Source organism: Protopterus annectens, chromosome 1.part0 (genome assembly GCF_019279795.1).
Source record: "Protopterus annectens isolate FY-2018-M chromosome 1.part0, PAN1.0, whole genome shotgun sequence".
In the NCBI taxonomy this organism is placed as follows: domain Eukaryota; kingdom Metazoa; phylum Chordata; order Ceratodontiformes; family Protopteridae; genus Protopterus; species Protopterus annectens.
In genome coordinates, this window is record NC_056725.1 from 1,494,888,839 (window position 1) to 1,494,906,552 (window position 17,714).

Here is a 17,714-nt window from a genome sequence, read left to right on the forward strand (position 1 = left end):
TTTGTATAAAGCAGACAGATTTATTGAAGGGACAGCAATGTAAGATGGTGCTCAGTAAAGATACAACTCAGTGAGATCAGATATATATATATATATATATATGTATGTGTGTGTGTGTGTGTGTGTGTGTGTGTGTGTGTATGTGTGTGTGTGTGTGTTTGTGTGTATGTGTGTGTGTGTGTTTGTGTGTATGTGTGTGTGTGTGTGTGTGTGTGTGTGTGTGTGTGTGTGTGTGTGTGTGTGTGTGTGTGTGTGTGTGTGTGTGTGTGTGTGTGTGTGTGTGTGTGTGTGTGTGTGTGTATGCATGTATGTATATATATATATATATATATGTGTATATGTGTGTGTATGTGTGTATGTATGTATATATATATATATATATATATATATATATATGTGTGTGTGTGTGTGTGTGTGTGTGTATGTGTGTGTATGTAGATATGTATATAAATGTTTCTGAGAATCTGCTTAACTATGAAGTATGATTTATAACAATTTCTATGAATACAATATTTTATTCTATTGGCAATAATGAGTTTGAGTAAATGCTCATATACAAGCAATTCAAGGTTTTTGGAAGCTGTTAACTGTATTTACATGACAGAAAATAGATGCATCCTAATATATGTAATGTCTGAATCATATTAGCCAAAGTTTTTTATTTAAATGAATGTTAGAACTTATTTTTCTCTCCTCTTGATTTCTAACATCAAGATTATTTGAATGCTATTTGCATACAAGTGTTTTATATTACATGGATGTATATAGTAGTATGAACAGTTTTTAAAAAAAAAAAAAGGTTTATTTTAGTTTATATGATGCTGTTTTACCAAATGTGTAGTCTTGTCTTGCTAGATAATTGAATTGAAAACTGTTAACTTCAGTTAAATATAACTAGTATTAAATTGATAAGGTGGTAGCTGACGTACTGCTGCTTAGGGTAGGGGGTTAACTTGAGTGGTAAATACTACTCTAAGTTGAAGTTTACAACTCCAGGCTGGATGCAAGGTTTAATCCTTACATTATTTTCACTTGTTCATTGTTATTTGTATATAGTTTTGACATCCACAATATATTTTGTACATTCATTGTCACTACAAACAAAATTGAATCCTATACGACATCCCATAAGAGATTCAATAAATACAGCTATATTTAAAGGTACACCTAAAGGAGGAGATGTAACATTACTTATCTTGTTATTTGTTATTTTGATCATAAGATTCTTAAGTTTTAAAAATGCCAAATGACATCTTTAAAAGGAATTTCTTTAAACATTAATGGATTGAATAATCCATGTAAAAGGGCAAGCCTAATAAGATACATTAATTTACATAAGGCCAACTTAGTCTTCCTACAAGAAACCCATCTCTTGAAAAAAGATATTGATAAATTAGCCACAAACAAATATACAGTATTGGTTAGTTCAGAGCACACTCAGAAAAAAAGAGGAGTGGCTATTTTATGGAATAAAAGTATGCCCATTCCTAAAACCATTAAGTCTTATCAGGATGACAAAGGAATGTTTTGTTTGGTTACAATACAAATTAATGGGAAGACTTACACTTTAATTAATGTATATTCGATACCTGGAATTGGTATTAATACAGTGAAACATCATCTTGATAAGATCCTATCATTCTCTAAAGGAGATATTATTTTAGCTGGTGACTTTAATTGTATACTACATGAAAGTGATACTACCACTATAGGAAAGAGAAGAATTACATCTAATGCAAAACATTTAAAGGATTTTGCTAATTCTTATCATTTGAATGATATTAATAATCAGATAGATTCAAAATCATTACCATACACCTTTTTTTCTAACAGATACAAAACTTATTCAAAAATAGATAGGGTCTTTATTTCTAACCAGATGGTAACATATTTAATTAATTCCAAAATCATTTCATGTCCTATATCTGATCATAATTCAATTGTTTTTGAATTCATAATAAAAAATACTCATAATGTTCAGATCAAAAGGATACCAGCATACTTAACTCAACTAAAAGACTATAAAGAATATATACTTTCAGAAGTAAAACATTTTTAGACATAAATAACACTCCTGAAGTCTCCATTGTTTATGTTTGGGATGCCTTAAAATCATATCTATATGGACAAAGTATCAGATGGTATAATAATAAAAGGAAATCTTGGGATAAGGAATTGTTAGATATTCAAAGTAAATTAGACTCTTATAAACATAATAATAAAGAAAATATTATGGACAGGAAAGTTATTGAAGAAATAAACAAACTAAATGAGAAATACAAAGAAATTTTAACTCATAAAGTTAAAATAACTTTAGAGAAATACAAGTTTTGTCTTATTCAATAAGCCCCAAATACTTACATAGACTTAAAAATAAAACAAAAGGTTGAATAAACAAAACCATATCAAAGAAATATTTTCTCTAAGGAAAAGAAGAATGTTTCTAGTATACCAGAAATACTAGATGAATTTAGAAATCACTTTCACAAAATTAACCATAATAATATTAACATGGAACCTAAAGATAAAATAAAGGAGTTTATAACCACAAATATGAATAAAAAGCTTAATAAACAACAGATTAAACTATTGGACAAGAGTATTTCATATACAGAAGTTATTAAACAAATAAATAAGCTTAAATCAAACAAAGCACCGGGTAATGATGGTATTATACCAGATATATATAAAATCCTTTCTAAAAATACATATTCATTAATACATAAGGTTTTTATTTTGGCCCAAACTGAGTTAATAACCCCCCCCCCCATCTTGGCAATATACATTTATTTCGCCAATTTTAAAACCTAATAAAGATCCAATTAGATGTTCTTCATATCAGCCCATCTCATTACTTAATGTTGATTATAAAATGTTTATGAATATCTTTGCTGATAGATTGAAGACAATCATTCCCGGCATTATAGATATAGATCAGACAGGCTTCATTGTAAATAGAAATACTTTTGATAATATAAGAAGAACTTTAACATTAATAGATTTTGCAAATAGGAAAAGAAAGATTTAACACTTATTAGTCTTGATATAAGTTCAGCATTTGATTCAGTAAGTTGGGACTATCTGTTTACCTTAATGAAGTGCACAAACTTCTCGGATGCATTTGTAAATCTAATTGAACATTTATACAAAGGAACGTTGGCTTATATTAAGGTAGGAACATATGTTTCACAAAAAATACCCATTCTTAAAGGTACAAAACAAGGATGTCCACTTTCTCCACTATTATTCACTTTAGTAATGGAGCCTTGGGCTAATTTGATCAGAAACAGTGCTGACATAGAGGGTTTTGAAATAGATGAAAATACAACATCCAAAATTCAACTTTTTGAAGATGATGTTCTAATTACATCAGCAGGATCTAATTCTTCTATACAGTCTCTATTTGATAACAAGATGGATTTTAAAAGTATTTCTGGTTTAATATTCAATGAAGAAAAAACTAAAATACTACCTATATATACACGAAAAAATATTCTCATTAGTGATTTTACTAAATATGTACCCAATTCAGGTCAGATAACTTATTTAGGTATAATACTATCTAAAGATATTAAATCTATTATATATAATAATTATAATACCTGTTTTCTTAATATACAAAATCTTTCTAATACATGGAATAATATGTTTTTTACTATGGAGGAGAGACTTACAATTATTAAAATGATAATATTCCCCAAGATTTTATACTTAATACAATCAATAATACTTCCACCTACAAAAAAATTATCAAGAAACTGAACACACTAATGTTAAATTTCTTATGGGCACCTAATAGACCTAGGATTGCATTAAAGAAACATACTAATAGCTGGTCTCAAGAGGGTATTTCTTTTCCAGACTTTAATTTATATACTATCTCTTCTATTGTAAAAGTTATTACTTTATTGATAGATCAGTCATATGTCACAAAATGGAAAGATTATTGGGAGCTAATTAGTATACACTTCATGAAAATCTCCTTAACACATAAAAATATGATTGTAAATAACTCCATGTTATGGTTACTAAAGGAATTTTGTACTTCACCTATTACACCTAAACATATGGTTTGTTACCCATTAAATATTATTATTAGTTATCGTAACTTTATATTCATGCACCCTAAGTATAGGGAATGGAATTTTATTGTATTTCCTATAATGTTTACTCAGGGTATGCTTTTGTCATCTACTTCTGAAGGAACTCATTTAGCTATAGATAATGATCTAAAGTACTGGTATCAGTTGATATCTGACAATAAAGTTAAAAATCTAGATTTCTTAAAACAAGAATCTGATCTAAGAGAAACTTGCTGGTTAGAGGTTTAGACCTTTAGACAACAGCTCATTAATAAAATAGATTTAATGTCTATAACTGTTAAAGAATCTATTCTAACACTGATTGATTACTTGATATTAAATTTACAACATAAAGTTTCTGATAAAAGTAAACTTTCATACATACATAAAGTTATCAGACAAGAAACTTTTTACAGTGTAGATTCATACTGGAATTATTTCACTTCTATTAATGGGGACCCACCAAATCAACAAGATAAACAATATATATTGGAATCTGCTTATAGAACTACGTCTTCCATTGTCTGGAGACTTTATACATGGAAATTTTTACATAGATCTTTTTATACACCTTTGATGATGAATAAAATAAATAATAAAGATAATCTATGTAAGAGATGTAATGTAGAAATTAATGCTGACTGGGCTCATATGTTTTATGACTGTATAAAATTGAAAGAATACTGGAAGTCAATTAATGAATTTTTGCAGGCTCTTTTTACAGATAATTTCATTATTTCTAAATCTCTTATATTATTCAACACACCTGTACCTCAAAGTGTTAAAAAGGTTAAGCTTCCCTTGTTATGGTCTATTCTAGCAGTGGCTAGGAAAATAATAACTAGAAATTGGATTTCAGATACACCTCCTTCGTTCAATGAATTTAAAAATGTTATGAATATAGTGTGCCATATGGAAATAAACACAATTAGGACTAGAACAAACAGAAAGACATCTTATTTTAGTGTATGGGATAATTTACAAAATTTGTTAAAAAAATTTTAATTTCAATAGCATGGTATTTTAGTTTAATTAATTGATCTGATTGTAGTGGATGTCTTTGTAAATACTTTAGTTGTTTTGTTGAATATTATAATAATACCTATTTTTAATTACTTGTATAAAATTGTTATATTTCTCTTATATGTTAAAACAATAAACCTGTTTTGAAAAAAAAAGAAATAAAGAAACCCTACTACCTTTTGTATCAACATCTTATCAACATTATACAAACTATAGTTATTCCATAAATTCACAAGTATTCTTAATCTCCCCTTTCTGACAGATTTATATTACTGCCATGGGATCCTCTAAATCAGTTTCTTAGATTTACTTCTATTGGTGGTCATTGAAAGTGTTTTGATTTGAAGTCATTGATAGTCACTGAAACTAATTTGATTTGGAGACATTTGTAGTTATTATCATTGTTATCATCATAAACCCTCTGTTGCCCAATTTACATGGAGTTGAGGTGTCCCATCAACCATAGTCAATGTGAAAAAAATCACCTAGACCAAATGTGTATCATTGTAGTATTTCTCAAAAAGAGTCTGATTACCTCAACAGTTTGATATTCCCAGGGACATATCCTTGTACTTTTCTTTTTTTTTTCAAAAGATTCTGATTATGTCAAAAATTTGAAAGTCCTATTGATGAAGTCTATAGCATTAGCTTTTTATACATATCTGTTTCAATTGTACTGTGCTATCTTCCCTTTATATGTCTCTATCTTTCGTCTTTACTACCTGTGTTATCCATAGGGTTACCCAAATATCAGTTTCTCCTTTTTTCCCACACTCATAGTGATTTCTTTTGGTAAGATGGTATTTCCAAACTAGTAAGTAAGGCATGTGTTTCTGCTCTTCATTAACTGAGGCTATAGCCTCCCAAAGTCCTTACACTCCTTGCAGGAACATGTGTATTGATCCACACTGAATGCTAAGCAATATAAGGTCAATAAAGTAGACACTGAGCCTTTCATTTTTATATGTACACTTTATGTATAGTTACCCATCTTGCCTCTCTTTCATAAGAACAGTTGTCTGTTACATCTTCTATAGCCAATACCTGCAGATATTCCTTTATACAAATAACTTAATTTGAGAATCTCTTATGTTTCTGTATCACATATACCATTTCATCAGATGAAGTATAGTGCTACATTTATTTAGATATTTGTTGCTTCTGTTCATAGAATTTTTGAATATGCAAGGTTATGTTAATTTCATTACACACAAAATTATGTCACCCCATTTTTAGCACGGTGTCAGGTTTTTAGCATCTAGTTAATTGCAGAAATTCATTTTCAAAATAAAAATGCTTATAGGAGGTCCTTATCCAATGACCTTTTAACAGAGTATTGACCTTTACAAACATTTGTAGATGAAGTTGTAAAGTTCTGTCCTCTTTTCTTTGCATCAGGAATAGCCATTGCTTGATGTTTTGTCTATCATTGCTTCATAAGCGATGCATTATAATGTGAGATAAAAAAGAAAATGTCTATGTTTTGTAACTGTTTTTCTCAAATAAGTACAGGAGTGTATTGTCATGCCAGTAACATCCATTATACATATATATATATATATATATATATATATATATATATATATATATTTATAAGAAAATAACACATAAAACATTAGTCAAGCATTTTTTCCTCAAATGTTTTAAAATGAATTCAATTATCAACAAATGTGATTAGACTTACCTCTGTGTCTGTTAAGAAGTGAATTGACTAACCAGTTCCCTGTTTGCAGGAAAGTGACTGCACAATAGAACAGAGTCTGCAATGAAAAAAAAAATGTCTGAAAATAGTTACACTTCTAGCAATAAAAATAGCACTGATATAGTTTGTCAAAACTATACATCTTAAATGTTGCACATATTTAGAGTAATACAAAAACATTTTGTCAGTTAGTCTCATGGTGGTAATTAAGGAAGACCTAGAGAACTGAATTCACAAATACAAACTTCCACATAAATGTGAAGATTATTCTAAGTCCACATAATATTATGATATACCTTGGAGTACAACTGACTTGTGTATGTTAAAAATCAGTGTGACTAACTTTGACAAACTCCTTCTCAAGTGTGTTTCTTATGCAGCTGCAAAAGGCCTTTAATAGCATGGATACCATTCTTCTGATAAAGCGTCTCCCAGCTGCTGTACTTAATAATTCCTGTGAGTGGTTCAGAACAAAACTTAATGGCCATATGATCACAGGCAAATATTAAAAATACCTTCAAACCGGCCTTCATCATTTTCAGACATAATACAAGGCTCATTTCTAGGCCTACATGTCTTTTTTCTCTCTTCATAAAGAATCTAACCACTGATATCAGTTTAGTTAAACAAACAAACAAAAAAATGTAAACAAACCCATTACAAACTATCCTCCAAATAAAGCTCAATAGTAATGAAACTGGCTAATGGGTCATGGATGAAGATCTTTCCTTTAGGTTCACAGACACATATCTGACAAGAAATATGCACTATAACAAGTTAATTACTTTCGAATACCATAAAGGCTTAGAGGCATCCTGACTACTACAGTCTATGACTGATGATTCAGCTGGGTGCAACACATCCTACAATTCAGAATGATATTTCTTGGATGACCCAACAATTTCAAAGACTGCCATTTATGCAGAACAAACCAGCCTGAATGTTTACTATAGGCTAACTATTCTTCATTCACTGACCTCACTGTCATTGTCAGAAAAGTATCTGTACTGCATATGGAATATAGTCTGTCCTGGTTAAACTAGATCTCCCTACTATTTCAAATCAACTGCAGACCTTTGGAAATTAAATACACTGCTTTGGTTCATTAGCAGGCCTGTTGTTTCAATAAAAATAAAATGAAATGAAAAAAAAAATGCTTATGACCAGGAGGTTAGGCCAACTGGTACTTTAACGTATAGTTTAAATGTAACCCAGGGGTCTTGTTTGTTCTCTTCTTACTCCTATCTACCCTGATATCTCAACAGTCTTCTGCCATTTCTGCATTGCTGCCTAGGATTCGGCATCGATTCTTCTCACTATACTATTCTTTGATCTCTCTCTCTCTCTCAGCTTTGCTCAGCCTGGCCAGTGCTGTCCCTCCCTTCTTCCATTGTGCTATGTTCATAAACAGCCATTATTTCATTTCTTGATGACTTGCCCTAGGTTTCTTACCACATTCACTTTTACTGTCCCACTATCTTTATTGACTTTCTTCTGTCCTCCTTGGAATGGGTCATCTTATCCTCCCCAACCCATCCTTTGTACCTCCGTATAGTATATACCCACCTTCTGCCTAAATTTATAGCTTCACATTCCTTTGTAGCTATATTCACTTCTTTTTGTATTTTGACTATTCCATATACACTGGACCACAGCCTTGAGTACTCTGTGCCTGGCTATCCTCTACCCACTGGGCAATAGCTGTGAGTAGTCCATGCCTGGCTATTTCTCACACACCAGACCATAACCATGAGTACTACATGCCTGGCTATTCCTCACATACTGGACCACAGCCCTGAGTACTTCACACCTGGATATTCCTCACACAGTGGACCATGGTCTTGAATACTCAGTGCCTGGCTGTTCCTTACACACTGGACCATAGCCATGAGTAGTCCATGCCTGGCTATTCCTCACATGCTGGACAATATCAGTGAGTCCTTCATGCCTATCCCATTCCCAAAACGTCTTTACTCCACTCTCATTAGCACTGAAGGTTTGCAACAAAAAGAAAAAAGGTCAGCATTTAAGATTTAGATACCTAATGAATTTTGTAAACATTCATGTTGTAACATATTCTGACTGCTGCAAGGTATTCTTTTGGTTTGTTAAACTACATGCAAGCCTTTGATTTAGTTCTATTATAATATTTGCAAATCTCATTTACAATCTTTCCAGCATGGTGATTATATAAATGGCATATTCAAGCTGAAGTTTTTACAAGAATTTGTGTATAAGTATGTGTATATATGTGTGTATGTGTGTGTGTGTGCATGTGTATATAGATATATATGTATATATATATATATATATATATATATATATATATATATATATATATATATAAAGAGAGAGCAAGCGAGAGCGATGATCTTTGATCAAAGTACACAATATCTAAACAAGGGAATGACACAAAATTGATCTAATAAAATGCGTGATTTTACACACATTTTGTCTAAAACCAGCATAACTCATAAAACAGAAAGACAGCTTTGGCAAACACCCCTGCCTCCCACCATGCAGAGAAGAATGTTCTCCAAACCTTCCCCAACTTATAGATATCAACTTCATGGATGCACTACAGTGGAAAAAGTTGAAATAATTCACCACCAACTTATGCAATACAAAACAATGTAATAAAACAAACTTTGATATTACTTATAAGTCTATAATAAAACTAACATCAATAACCATAAATGATAAGCTTTCTTTATTTTTAGAGCTGTAGCTGGTAGAATGCAATGTAGGCTAGCATTGATGATTGACTTCTCATTTTTTAGGTTATTTATGTTTAGATGAAATGATAGATCACTTGAAGAAAAACTATATGATCAAATGTTCTTAATGTTGTCATTAAAATCAGTATTAAGAATTTCTGGATCTAGGCTTTGTCTTCCTATACCACCTTAGAAATAGGTGATAACCCTAAACTTAATGCTGCCCCTTCCCACAAATCTAACCCACCACCATATCTACACATTAACTTAACAAAAACCTTCCTTTAATACTGCCACTACACAAGATGTACTCAGATACACCAACACACATACACTAACAGCACATCTACGCACCCTTCCTAATCCTGACCCTAACTGTAAAATATACACACTCGTAAAATAACATAAAAAACCTATCCCTCTAACTATCCCCGACCCTAACCCTCACACCCCCCACAAACACACACAGTTTCTCTCATCCTCTTTGATCCGAGTCACATTTCATGATGAAATAGTTCCTCGACATTTTGAACATTTGCCTACCTGTATATTTGATATTAAGCACACCCTTATCAAATAATCAGATGGTCAATCAAATTAAGGGAAAGCATATATATATATATATATATATATATATATATATATATATATATATATGCAATTAAGACTTCCAATGACTAAACTGATGCAAAGCAAAATGCAAAAAAATAAAAAATATAAAAAAATAAAAAATATAAAATAGCAAGAAGCAGCCCACAGTGATTGTTTAAGCTTTTGTTCCTTTTATTTGGTATCAGAACTTATTCAGAATGGATCAAATGTCAAGGGACTGAAGTATAACATAGCATTTCATAACTCATGAATATTAAAATACATGAACTATCCAGTAGTTAATAACAACAAACATTACAGTGATGCATATGCAAGAGTGTGCTACTGAATAAAGAATGTCATGGTATAAGACTGTCATAGGAACACAAAAGCCACCCTATATACATACTTCTATGTACAAAAACTTTAATGTATATACATGTATATATATATATATATATATATATATATATATATATATATATATATATATATATATATATATATATATATATATAAAAACAAACAGTCACACTAAAAAGCAAGGGACACCATCCCACCCAATGACGCATTCATTGGAACCACTTCAAGGCACATTTTAGGTTGAGAGACTCATTCAAACCTGGAAAAAATTCTGCCTTTAATAGCAACTGCCATTTTAATTCCTGTAGCTGCAATTTACAATCGGAATCCCCAAAGAAAAGTTTAATTTGTTCCAATACTATGAACTTAAAAGACCCAAAATCTGCACACAAAGCACTGTGTTTACTGAGAGCATTCATGTGGTCATTATTCCTTATGGCACCATAATGTTCCTTTATTCTGTCACTCAACCTACGTAAAAACTTGAACAAGTTGAACAGACCACACAGTATACCACCATGCTAGAGTTACAGTCAAATACATCTTTGAATGACACTCTGACATTACAGTGTGTAAAAGTATATGAATCACCTTCAAGAATGTATTTACAACATACACATTTCTCACATGTATGCATTCCATTGGGTTTTGAAACACTGATAACAGGAGCTAACTGAAATTGATTATCTCTATTTTCAAAGAACGTTTTCAAGGTCTTGGTTCTCTTATATGAACACATAGGTTCAGAACCTAAAATTGTTAATGTTCGGGTCACATAATAAAATCTTCCAGTTATTCAGCAAAACAAGCCTAAGGTCATTTAAATCCCTACACATTGGTAAAAAAAAACTAAGGGTATGCGAAGAATCCATCATTTCTTTGTGGGTATTATGGGTAGGAGTAAAACTGTAAGCTACTATTGGTTTAAATTTTGTGAGTCTATCTGCAGTGATTTGGCTTCTAACCGAATTAATCAAAGTTGTACAGGTCATGTAAGATATTGTACATGTAATGTAAGATGTTGTACAGGTCATTATCGACTTCTGTGTCTGGCTGTGTGTGTGTGTGTGTGTGTGTGTGTGTGTGTGTGTGTGTGTGTGTGTGTGTGTGTGTGCGTATAAATTTTTGCCAGATTGTGAACTGGCATATTTGTGGTGTCAACTCTCTGTTTCATAAAAGAAAAAAAATCTGTGTTAAACAACAGGATCTTGGAACAATGAGTATTACGAAGCTTTTCTATAAATGCAGTGCTGTCTGATCTCAGCACTAGGATATTTAGAGCTGTTGGAATGTGCTGGGTACAGGGATGCATGTGCTACACACACACACACACACACACACACACACACACACACACACACACACACACACACACACACACACGTGCGCGCACACACACACGCACACATGCACACACACACACGCACGTACACACACACATGTGATCACCTCCAAGCACAGCTTTACTAGGGGTCATGAAGGAGGCAAGCCTTGATAGACTGCTACCAACAGATCAAGTTCAACAAATTGTGTTTGACAATTTATAGTTCAATCAAATGAGTTTCAGCCATCTTGTAGACACTCATATATTGATACCTATAGATAGATATACTTGGATGTATACATACGAATGGCTAATTATCTGCCTATCTGTGATACATAAAACAGCTGAGGATCTTGGATATGATACATGATTTATATGCAACAGAGATTTAAGGAAAAGGTTTTTTGATGAATGATTATGCTGGGAGTGAGGAAAAGAATTTCCAAATCCTATAGTGCAGTTCTAGGCCTGATGGACCTTTCACTGCAATGTATTGTTCATTGATTTTTTGCTTGTTTTTCCTAATCTGGATTAATGTCTACTATTTATTTCAAAATGATTCTGCAAGCATTTGTGCAATCAACATTTAAAATACAGTTCATGCAATGTGTATGATTTTATGAAGAGGTTGCATTGGGAAATTATTTTCTACTATACTGCTAATGTACTTTGTAATCATTTTTAATATTTAAAGCAATTTTGAAGTATTTTGTTAGTTTTGAAATAAGTTGATAAGTCGAAGAGAAGAGTGTATTTGTTTGTTTATTTATTAATAATTTGCATATATATATATATATATATATATATATATATATATATATTTTAGTTTTGTGTTCAATGTTAAAGACAGTTTAGTTTTCCATTTTTGCACCTATGTTGCCAGTAGTACATTTTTCCAATTAACTATGCAGTACTGCTATCTTTTTCTATCTGTAAACTTTAATTTAAAGTATTTTCTTTGCAGTTGCACTAAATTTAATTTCTGGGGTTTTGATAAATGGGGACAAATTTATTTATGTAGGTTTGTTGCTTTACATATATGGTTTATAAATGTTTAAGGATGTATTTTATAATTGATTAATCAATTAATTCAGTTCAAATGCAGCTTAGTTTTTATGGCTGGTATCATACTTTGGTAACTGATGATCCACCAGTGGTGATATATATATGTGTTGATGTTTACAATATCACTTCTTTACTCTTCACTCTTAGGATATATACATAATGACACTATAGCTTTTTTTTTTTGTTCCATTTTCATAGCGAATCTGGGGGTTTGGAATGATATGTGTAGGTTTGGAGTATGAGTTTTATAATGACTTGCATTGTCATTAGTCATAAAACAACCTCTGTTTTGTACAAGATACTTCATGTGTCACACTAAGAAAGACCTTACATATTCCATTTATACATTTTTTCTTTTGTCTTTTGGTTCCACTTTTGCTTAATTCTTTCTGGCTCATTTCAGTGCTTATGTTTATCAAAAGGTCAACCAGCATCTCCTACAACACTTGAAATATCTCCATTCAATGACTGCGAGCAGTCTGGACCTCAAAAGGGTCTTGTGGGGTTATGCCACTGGCTGCTTCTACTGGGGATTTTTTCTCTCAAGATCTACCCCTTGGTATCCCCTTCCCTGCATGCTCTTGTTATATCTGAGAGCTACTCCCCTCCATGGATCACATCTTCCTGCAGGGAATGCTTAAGTGAGTGCCCCCTCCAAAGATGGTCACACATATCCCTCACTGTCAGTACCACCGATGCCTGAGTTGCTAATCAAACATAGGTCAAATGGGCTACATCTAAGGATTTATCCCTCTATGCTATGGTGCTGAGTTCCATTCCTTATTTTTTCTTTATATTGTTTTATATTAGAATAATATTTCTGCTGGTGTTAATGTGCTACGTTAATTCCCTAATTGTCTACTGAACCGGGCATTAGGCAGTTTGTATGGGCTTTTAGAAATTGAAAGTCATTTCAATGATCTTGTAATATAATTCTAGGTTAAGTTTTGATTTTTTTAGACTGCTTTGATACTACGAGTATGATGTTGTGATTTGTTAAATTAACAATTTAATTAGGTTTTTAGATAATTTGTTTTCAAACAGGGTAGAAATCACTGAGTTCATTATATAACAGTGCTGTTTTATATTTGGCTAGCTGGGGTGAGTGTTTTACTTTATTTTTATACTTTTATGTTAATGTTGTCAATTTGTAGCAATGCATTTTCTTTCTGAGGGTTAGGTTACATGAAGACTATTATCTTCCTGGGGCACAATGCATGGATCTTATTTGTATACATTTCACTTTATGTACTTTTCGATTAATTTATTTATTTGTTGTATTGAATGAGAAATGCATATGCTTCTAAGTTTTTTTTTTTTTTTTTTTTTTTTACTTTCCTGTTTTGCTAAGCCAGATTTATGTTTAGTTTTAAGAGATTGTTTTAGGTGATGCAGGCTATTCTGACTGTCTATGTTTTGTGTGTGCATTGTGTACATTTTTAATTTAGTTTTCCTGAGTTGTATAAATATGGTAGCCTTTGGGAACATGAATTGCTTTGTTGACATGGCAGGGATTTATGATAAGCAGATAGTTATGCACCAAGAATATAAATGTATGCTTATGAAGCATGAGGAAAGGTGGTAAGCAAAAATGTGTCTATGCAAAGTATCAAATATGTATTTTTATCTCCCTTTCAGCTGGGAAATGGCTTTTTTGAAATACTTAACATGGTCCATGAAGGTAATGGTATAGTGGAATGAAGAAGGCTCAGAAAAAGTTATGAATTAGAAAGAAGCCAAGTACTTACAAGTCCATTATTCTTATTAAGATGAACAATAGTTGTACATAGGTTCTTAGGTTCAAAGGTATGTACAAGGCTAATGGCTGGAGCCTTTACAAGCCTAGCCCATAGAAGTACCCTGGCATCGTGCTGCCTGACGTTAGATCCCAGTGCCTCTATCAAGTAGAGCCACTGGAGTGATCTCCGGGGTGAACCTTCTATTTCCCATCCACTCAGCAAATTTTCTCTTGAAGAGGGCCATTGAGGTGCTCTGCTTGACATGTATGGGAAGTCTATTCCATAGGATGGGCAGTCTCTGGGTTATGAACCTGTCCCTCCAGCATTTTCTGTTGATTGTGGTAATGAGGCTGAGGTCTCTGGAGTGTGTGGTGTGGAGGCATTGGGATATCTTTAGATGTAGCATTTCTAACAGAACTGAGTCAGACATGGCTTTGTAAGTTAAGCAGAGATTGCCTCTTAGTAGACGATATGAGACAGAGAATAGCTGGAGTTTTTTGAGTCTGTCTATGTAGAACATGTGTTTAAGGCCTAGGATCCTCTTTGAAAGGTACTTTTGTGGCCTTTCTAGCTGTTGCATGTGTCTGGTGAGGTACATGTTGCTACATTAAGTATAGAGTGACTAATACTGTAAAGGATTAAGGTAACAGAGGTACTGACAATCTTGCTAATATGAACAATAGTTGTGCATGTTGATTCATTAAGCATAGAGTGGCTAATACTGTAAATGATTAAGGTAACAGAGGTATATATGATCTTGGTATTAATTCAGAGGAATTTTATTTCCAGCAGAAAGTCTTTTGGCTTGTAAAACAATGATACATGTACTACAAATTTGTTTTAGTGATAGAAGAAGATATTATATTGCTCAAACACTTGAATATATTCAATAGCAATCATCAAAGTGGATATGTGAACCATTTCTACTAGGCAAAATTTTAAATATATATTGGGATCCAATTCTCTGCTGAGCTGATGATAATGAGGAAGTCTGTAGTTTCTAATAGACCAGTGTGGACCACCTAACTTATAAAGCTGATGAATGAAATGGAAATATGTAAAAAGCTAAGTGACAGTGACTCCTAACACTATAAATGTAATTATGTTCATAGTACTGAAATATATTAGCTTGCGTCTGTTTATCTGTGGTATGTCGAGATCTAAAATAATTATTCATTGTCTATATTATCCACTATTAAGCAAAACAAGGGCAGTCCTAGGTGTTTTGTCTTCTGAGACAGGAGTTCTGCAGTGCTTAACATGGTAAACATGTCTGTTATGGTGGAACTATCCCTTGGTCCTACATAGACAAGAGGTTACTTGCTCAGATGGACTATGGTCAGCAAATGGAAATACATAGGCTGCATTTTGTCATCACTTCCCCTTCTTATTTACAGGTTAATTTGTCCTTTCCAAGGGGAAACTTACATTGCATCTGCCAGTACATGATGGCTATCTGATATGTTTATAAGGTACAATAGAGGCACTTCATTCAACTTTGATCATTTCAGAGGCAAGACATAAACTGAGAAAGTGGGTAAAGACCAGACTAATATTTAACAACTTTAACCACCTTTACATAAAATAAGGGCACATCTTTATGATTTTTTTTGTCTTCCATAAGGAATTACTGCATTGAGAAAATGGGTAAAGTCTGGCAATTTCTAATTTAGAGCTCAGAAGACTGTTATAGCCAAACGTACAGAGCAACCCGCAAAATACGTTTTTTAGTTAAACCCATTTACATAGATTTAGTTCTTGAGATAACTATCCCAACACATTCTAAATAAATCAATCACTCCTATGGGATACCTTCTATCACTTCTGCAATTATTTATTTATTTGTTTAAATGTTGTATATTTAGCACATTTATCTGAATTTGATAAATAGCTTACCTTACCCTGTAATTAAAGAAAACAAACCTTGAAGCATGACACTTGAGAATCCAGAGAACATTATAGTCACACCTGTGGGTATTAGAACACAGCAGCACACATCATGCATTAGGCATATCATATGCTGCAGTCATCCATTATTATCATGAATAACAATTAATGCATGCACAAGTTAATCCTACTCTGAAGTTGGATTTAAAATTATAACACGTACTGCAAACTCACAAAAATGCAAGTATGTTTGTTTGATATTTCATTTAAAATATTGCAATCTGCAGATGTTACACATTTAGGCGAAACCACCAATGCAATCCAAGTTAAATATTGATTGAGGCTGGAGTGAAGGGTCTCTTGTATTTTGTTCTGTGAGATAAAATATATATATATATATATATATATATATATATATATATATATATATATATATATATATATATATATCCCAGATTTTCAGCATAATTTAATCTTTTCACAGCACTGGATGTATAGACAACCCAAAGACAGAAATTCAGGAAGTTGACAGTCATTTAAGTACCTGACCTATTTTCACTTGATTAAAGTTAAACAGACATGCTAGCAGAGAATGTTTTTTTGAAATGGGTGGGATTAATTATGATAAGCTCTTTCACTTGATTATATCAAACCACAAGACATGCACCCAGACAGAAAATGGTCAGTCTATCAGTATGCCTAAAGACAATGAGAGCAGTTATTCAGCTTCTGAAAACACTCCCTTACTCATAGTTTGTCAGAGTTAAACAATCATGGGTGGCTGAAAACCACCTGTTGCACACCAAATATAGGCATAGTTAACTATATTAGGTTAGATAGAATTTTCTTAGTTTAATGAATGCTAAACATCTGATGTACCCAGTCAAAACTAAGGTAAATGGGGGGGGGGGGCTGTTTGAAATCAACTGATTTGTTATTGTTCATTCATAAGTAAATTATAATGGACATTGTTTATATGTTGTAAAACAAGCTAAATAAATTAGTACGGACAGAATTTCAGTCATTTGCTCTCAGTCAATTATCAGAAGAGCACCTAGCCAAAAGGTACAACTTGAAATTAGTAATTTCTAGAAAATAGCAGTTTTACTGTCATTTTAAAATATCATGGGTTGGGCAGTGCATTTTATTGCTTATGAGAATGAAGCTTTATATAGTATTATGGACAGTAAATATTTCACTTGGTCTTAGTAAAATGTCATA

The 17,714-nt window shown here is 32.3% G+C and overlaps 1 protein-coding gene across 3 annotated transcripts in view; it reads right to left on the minus strand.

The window, feature by feature from the left end:
* Positions 1-17,714, minus strand: part of LOC122798656 (leucine-rich repeat and fibronectin type III domain-containing protein 1-like protein) — a 4,504,452-nt gene that overhangs the window by 3,603,628 nt on the left and 883,110 nt on the right. For all 3 annotated transcript variants that reach the window (XM_044067745.1, XM_044067758.1, XM_044067750.1), the window contains exon 2: positions 6,790-6,865. The gene's annotated coding sequence lies outside the window, so the exon portion shown is untranslated. The remainder of the gene's footprint in view (positions 1-6,789; positions 6,866-17,714) is intronic.